The 7757-nt window shown below is 26.6% G+C and overlaps 1 long non-coding RNA gene across 1 annotated transcript; it reads left to right on the forward strand.

Annotated features, from left to right (window-relative positions):
• Positions 1–1096: 1096 nt before the first annotated feature.
• Positions 1097–5097, forward strand: LOC139426190 (uncharacterized). Its single transcript, XR_011637383.1, has 2 exons — positions 1097–1200; positions 4856–5097. It is a non-coding gene; the product is annotated as an uncharacterized lncRNA (long non-coding RNA).
• Positions 5098–7757: the final 2660 nt, after the last annotated feature.

The following is a 7757-nucleotide window of genomic DNA, read 5'->3' on the forward strand; positions in this document are numbered from 1 at the left end:
ACAATGTTATTTTTTTTTCTTTATAGCTAAACAAATTTCCAACATTCTCTCTGTTCCCTTTTCATGAACAAATGAGTCCATCATTACTATTTTCTTTATTTTTGACTTTATCAATTGCTCATGATAACTGATGGGATAAAATTATATGAGAGTAATATATCACTAAAAGAATAATGTTCCATAATCTATTATTTTCTGAAATCTATTCTATTGATCACTTTCTGCTGACCATCCATATTTTTATTTTTATTTTCTTTTACCCTTTTCACACCATTAAAGACCACTATTATTAGTATAAGATCTTATCTTTGCTTTTGACCTTAACAGTACTTTTTCTTATCTTTTTTGATGTATTTGTGATTTGTACTTTTTTTCTGTTAACATCAGAACAATTGTGACAAAAAGGAAGAACCCTTTCTGTCAAGAAAACAATTACAACTTTCGGGGAAGTTTTCTTTTTTGGAAGTTTAGGAGACAGCATGACTTCTTATTAATGTCCAAAATAAATTGGTTTTTCTGTACAAAGGAATTCAGGATATGCTAGGATTTTATGAAACTATATATGTGTAAGAAAATAATGTAGTATGAGCATCTTTCATTCTTATTTTTAATATCTTCAGTTAAATATTGTATTTAATATAATATCTTTACAACTAACTGAATTCATATTAATATTAAGTAAATATGAACAATAGATATGTCCGTTATTAAGAATTCGAGAAATCTTAAATCTTCGAGAATCTTGGACATAAATTCAATTTCGATGCTAAAATTATTTCCACCACAGTTACATCAGCTCATCTTGATGCCCTGGAATCCTGTTTTACTCATTTGAACGCTGATTCTCTTGTTAAAAACATGAGGTCTTCCTCTCCTTTTCATATCACGTGGAAATATATTTTACTCTAATTTGCCTCTCGGCCACTGTGATTTTTTTCGTTAAGTTTTTCATTCTTTTTCCTTGGCTTCTGTTGTTTATCTGGTTCTGTTTCTCACCTTTATTTTTCCATTTTTCGTTGGTAACTTAAATTTTTTTTTTTTTAAATTTCAAATCATTTTTGTTTCTTTACATTTACGTCAGGTTAGTTTTGAAAATGGAAGCCGATAATTAAAGCACTGATAAATAAAGCCGATAATTAAAGCACGTTGATTGTTTTTTCATGTTTGTATATTTTTGAAGTGAATGAAGCTTTCAATCAGGTAATATCATATAAATATCGTTATGATGTGGAGAATAAGGTATAAATTTCAGTCATGAAATAAATTTAGAGAACCAAATGTAGTATAAGGTAAATAAAATGCAGTAGATGAGATGACTTAAACGCTTCTTTAGATATGGCAACGAAGACCCAGATAAAAAATAACTTTCTGCAACCAAGAGGGCTATAAGAGGAGAGGAAGATTACTTAATAGGTGGTTAGATGTTTTTCAAAAGCGGTTGATCAGATAATCGATAGATAATGATAAATATATGATAGATAAATAGATGGAATATCTTATTGGAAACAGCTATGATTGGCAATAAACTGCTGGGATGGTGAAAGAATAAACTAATTGAAATAATATTTCAGGTATCTTCAACATAATTAGGTATTTAATATTAAATAACGTTATTTTAGGCAGATAATTTTATTTTAGATATGTAATTTTAATTTAGATATGTAATTTTATTTCAGATAAGTAATTTTGTTTTAGATATGTAATTTTATTTTAATATTTTAGGCATTTAGGTTAGGTATTAGGAATAAATAAATTTTATTTACATTCTTAAATTTTTTAAGATCAAGATTGTGCCTTTTTTATCATATCTAAGGTAGAAGGCTGTACTTAAAAAAGCACTATGGTCAAATCTTTCAAAATATGGTAAAACTTAACGTGTTTTTTGTTCTATAGGACATGGTTCATTGGAGTTTTTTTTCCTGCTATGATTTGGTAACGATTTTTGGTAAAAGTAACAGTAAAATATGGTTTTAATATCATGCTATTTGGTAGTAAATGAGGAATAATTTGGTTACTTTATCATGATTCATTAGAGTATGGCCATTATTTATTAAGAAAAATTTTATTTTCAATTTTGTATTTTTACCAAATGTGTAGTAATAGGAATTATATTCCTGAAAACCAGAATCTTTGTCAAACCATTACCGTACGAACGTTACTTAACTTCACTAAGTACGGTTAGAAGTGACGAAAAGTTGAATCATATCGTGGGTGACATACGGCTGAGATTTTTCTCTGCATCCTCATTCTATACTGAATTCATAGTATACGATTGAATAAAATTTAAATAACACAATAAATAACTGGCAATCTTGACTTTTCCCAGTGAAATTGTAATTTTAAATAGAATTTGCAAAAATAAGCATGTAAAAAAGGATTTTGAGTAAAGTTACTCAGGGGCATAATATTTTGTTAGATATTATTTCGTAACTTTTTTACAGAGTATCACGTGGAAGTAATTAGGCTAAAGATGCACAATGCGCTAGTGGCGACGATTGGTGCAGGATCCCTGAGGATGATCCGAAGATATGCCATCGAAGATTTGATCCTCTGCAGAGGGGATGGCTCCCCTGCTTTGGTAGCCCAACGATCTGCGCGAAGTCGAGCACTTTACGGTAGAACAGTTAAACTAGGACCGATACCGCACACCCTCGGTCCCAACGCAGTCTGATCAAAGTGGTCACCCACCCGTTTACTGACAGAAACAAGCCAGTGATGCTTGACTTCGGTGTTCTACTGGAAACCATGTTTTTAGGATCAATCCATTGCGGGACCATTCATGGTCAAAGTTTGAAAATTAGGCATTTTTTTAAAACAATTCTGAGCTATGTTGCGCAAAACATTGGCAATAAAGAACATGAAAATCAAAACAGAAGAGGACAGATATTGCTAAAAAGTTTATTTCTAACAGAAAGTACTATTTTCTTTTGTTTGGTCGAATGCAATTAAAATACGGACCAGAAAATTTTCACCGGCAGTAAATTTGGCGAAAAACTAATGCTGCCTAATATTGCCGTATTTATTGTTTATTTATTACTGGATGCTAATATGGATTTTAAAGTATTTAGTTATTCATACAACGAATATAGTTTTCTTGAAGAAACTTCATACTAACTGTTTTAGAACATATAATAAAATTTTTAGAGATGATGTGAAAGAAATGAACTGTAATTAATACAAATAAATAAGAAAAGTTTACTTACGGACAAATGAAATAGACAATTTCAAAGACAACTTGCTTGAGATGATTGAAAGTTTCAACAACAAAATAGTCCATCAGTCAACAGTTTGAAAGTAAGTTATCGGTCACAGTTAAAGCTTGTGCCTTTCATAGTACGAAAATTTGGTGCAATTGATTGCGCCATGAAAGCATTTCCCAAACATATTTACCAATTTATGGTGCAACCTAAATAAAATTTTCATTTAACCAATTTATGGGGCATTTAAAAACTTTGCACCAAGTATTGCTTAAACATTTAACGAGTTTTCTTACAGTGCATAAACTGGTAAGCATTTAAAGTTATGTTTCGTTTTACTATGTTTCAGCATTTATAAAGATTTAGTTTGTATGAAAAAAGATTGTTCATACATTATATAAAATATTTTAATGAATGAAAAAAATAGGTAAAAATTTCGGTAGAAGTTCTTAATATGAAACCTTATTAATTTTAGTATTAGTCATTAGTACTTTTAATTTCTGATAACATTAATTTTTAAGGTTTTGTCTAATTTTTATGCTTTTCCTTTTATTGCAAGAATTCGAAAAAAAATTAGATTGAGTAAATTCTATCTCAATATTTACCGTAGTTGTTAAAGAAAATAAATATTAAATGCAAACAACAGTTAAGCATTAAGAAAATAATAAAGTAAATGTTTCATTTACTAAATTAAATAGTGAAATAGAAAAAAAAAATAGCAGTTAAATAAAATAGAAGATTAAGCCGTAAAATAAAATTTCAAACAAAATAATAAAGTTAAATAATGATAAAACTAGTTAGTTTTTCTCTAATGGCATAAACTAGTAATATAAAAAGTTCATTTTTTATTTTTATTTTTAAATGCTAACAGAAGTTAAAAGAAAAGTTATTTGTAGTTATTGTGTTTCAATAAAATGCAAAACCTCAAAAAAGAAATTAAATATCTAATTTAAAATCTTATAATTCAGTGAAAGTATTTTATATTCTTAACTACGTTGACATAAAAGCTTGCTTACTTTAATCAAATCAATCAGTTCCAAATCTTCCATGAAAACTAAATTTATAAAATAAACTGAACATTTTTATTGATTATTTTATGCACACACAATATCTCTAAACTGATATAAAATAAAATAAAAATGCAATGTAGCAAGTAATAGAATTACACACAGAAATTCACATAAAATGAGAACAAAATTTCTTTTTTTATCATTTATATTCAATACCGATTAAAAAAAGATGAAATCTTACGTTATTTTAATTAATTCCAACTCAAACAAATGCTTTCATTTTAACCTTTAAAAAATATCTAACATAAAAAACAGTGTTTAAATTATTATTTTTTAATTTTTTACGAAGAAATTAAATTACTTCACATTAAAAAATATTAACGTTTAAAAAGCAATGTATTGAAAACAAAAAAAAAAACATTTTGCGTTAAAATATATATAAATGCATCTGTTTTAAATGATTTTACACAATAAAAAATTTATATATTTTTTAAGCTTTTATTTCTAAAAACATATTTTAGTTTAAAGGAAATTTTTTCAAAAAAAATAATGCATAAGTAATTCTAAGAAAAATTATACAAATAGAAAATAAATATCTGAATATTTGTTTTACTTGATTTGATTTACAATTTATGTTTAAAAAAATAGAGTTTCCACACATTCGCATGAAGTAAATAGAAGATCAAATCCTCAAGATTGTAAATTGACAGAGTTATTTTAAACAGATGAAGAAATTTTGGAATGAAACTTGTCTCCATTGGAGCTCTGAACACAAAAAAATGAAATGTTTTGAATGTAAAGCTATTCAGCATTTTTTCTTTCTCTTTTCAAACTACTTTATTGTTGCTTTTACTTTAAAATGTATTCAAAATAAACATGTGTATTCCTTAGAGATGTGAATGTCAGTACTCTGTATTTCTTTTTCATTCCATTTCAGTTTTCGGTATAATATAGAACCTCTTTAGGCTCCATCAATTTGATTTTTTGACAAAAAGTAGTGCATGATCTGAAAAGAATAAATTTAAATTGATTTCCATTCTTTGAGTTTGAGATTCTCTAATCATGTGCTCTTAAAAAATAAACGTATTTTTTTGTTAAAATTTTTTCTTTAAAAGAAAGTCAAAGCATCCCTGTTTTAGAAATAGGAATATTTATAAGCTTTCAGAAAAAATCACCGAATTATAAATTAGTGATTTATTCCAAATAATTATTTTTAAAGCAATCAAATTTTAATGTTTTTAACAAATTTTAGAAATAATTAGGTTCTTCTGCATTATAGAAAATGCATTTTGTTTAGAAATGTTTTTCTTTGCATTAGAAATTACATTCTACATTAAAAATAACATTCTTTGTCATGAATTGTAAACATATGTATAAAGGCTCACTAAAGAAATCATTATCAGTAATTTCTCATCATATTAAAACTTTGCTACATCTGAAACTAAATAAGAAAATTTGCACTATATTTCTTGTAGATAAACTGCGTAGATAAACCGGGAGAAAAAAGGGATATTCAAATATCACGAATTTTTTCGTTTTTGACAAAACCATTACCTAGTATATGCTCCGAGAAAAAAATTGACGAAATAACTATCGTCGTTTCTTCAAGGAAATGAATTTCGTCAAAAGTAAAAAATGATATGCTTTCATGCCATTAAAAAAATAAATAAAGAAAATCGATTAAATAAATAAAGAAAACCAATAAATAAAAACAAATAAGAAATAAATTAATTAAAAACCCTCATGGCACCTAATATTTCGAACAATCACTTTAACGTGGGCAAACTAGAAAGGGCGCAACGCAAAAAGGGCAGACAAAACAAAGAGATAAATAAGACTAATACCCGAAGCGGAATTCAAACCTCGAATCTTCTTGCTGCGAAACCCAAAACCTGGACCACCATATGGTTGATCGGCTTAATACGTCACTTTATTTTTGATGTTTTTATTGTACCGTTGATTGTTTGTATTGTTTATGCAAAACAGTGTCTTTTTTTTCTTCTAAAATTTATACTTTAAATAACTGCATCAAATTGAAGGATATTTTTTATTGTTTTTCAAATAATCACTTAAACATTTTCTTTTTCAAGTTACAGAAAAAAATGAGTTTTTTTAAAAAAAAATTGACAAATTCACTGAAATTTTTCAATAAAGAATTATTTGTATAATTCATAAAAAAATATATCTCCTTTCAGAAATACATTAATTGTTTCTATTATTAAAAGTACATCAACGTTTATAAAACTGTTCTGAGATATTTCTACAAATACTTTTTAAATTAAAGCTTAAAAAATTACAAAATAAAACATTATTAAATGAATTTACTTCTTAATCATATTTAATCAAAATTTATCGCATAAGATTTTTTTTTATCTTATCATTTGATTTTTTATCACTGATTGAACTGAAATAAAATTTTAACAGCATGATAATCTCCAAGGATAATTACATAAATGAACTAAGAAAGTTTTAAGAAATAGTGCATAAAAAATTTTTTTGGTTACATTTTTCTCTTACAGGACACTGCTATAAAATTATAATCAATTTTTTGTCCTCTAATGTTTTGCAATTATCTGAGAAGTACATGATTAAACATTGTCTAACTCACGTGATTTATGACTTAACTAATTAGATAACGTAAAGCATTTAATTTGAAACTGTCGTTTCGTCTTCTCTAATGCTTAAATCATTAGGAATTGTTTACGTTCTAATCTTTGATGTCTTTTTTTTTCGTACACTTTTAGAGAATTCTTTTTTAAACTACCTTCATTAAGGTCTCGATTTACGGGGATTAATTAGTAGTGCCCGAAGTTAAAAGAAAGTTTGAGAATTTAGGTCCACTGTAATGTTAATTCGAGGAAATTCGAAATCATTTCAATTAATTGCTATTTGCTTGGATAGGTTGAACAAACTTCTTTCTGTGCTCACAAACGATAAATGGGTGAAAGCAAAAGCAAACGAATTTTTAATTTATTGCTCCTTGAGTGGTTTTATTGCTGAAAAGAATTCTTCATTTTAAAATCGTCTTAACCAGTTTGTTTATTCACAAACAAGAGTAAATGTAAAAATGTAAACAATTAGTTTGTTTTAAGTTCCAAAAAGTTTAGTACGTTTCCCTTAGTTCTAATAAACGGATAGTTTTGTTATCTTCTGTGTACGTTTATACTTGAATGCTTATTGTTTAAAATTTTGAAATGGGATTTTTGCTAAATAGGAAAATTGCATACAAAACTGAATCATAACAAATCAATGCATAAAAAATATGTTTTTTTTGCTGTTTTAAAACATTATATATCGAATTAAAGACTTTAAATTCAAGAAATGACAATGATTTTTATTTGTTTGTAAAGATATTTCGAATTCTAAATAAAATATACTTTGGAGAAAAGTTAAATATTAAGATGAAATTTATTCGAGTAAATTTGAAAGGATTTCAATTAATTGTAATTTGCGTAATTCCTTTCTGTTCTCGCAAATGAAAAAAAGTAAAAGCAAAGGAATTTTTAATTCATTGTTCCTTGATTGATTCATTTTAAAATTTTCTGAATCA

The sequence above is a fragment of the Parasteatoda tepidariorum genome, chromosome 8, assembly GCF_043381705.1.
Source record: "Parasteatoda tepidariorum isolate YZ-2023 chromosome 8, CAS_Ptep_4.0, whole genome shotgun sequence".
In the NCBI taxonomy this organism is placed as follows: domain Eukaryota; kingdom Metazoa; phylum Arthropoda; class Arachnida; order Araneae; family Theridiidae; genus Parasteatoda; species Parasteatoda tepidariorum.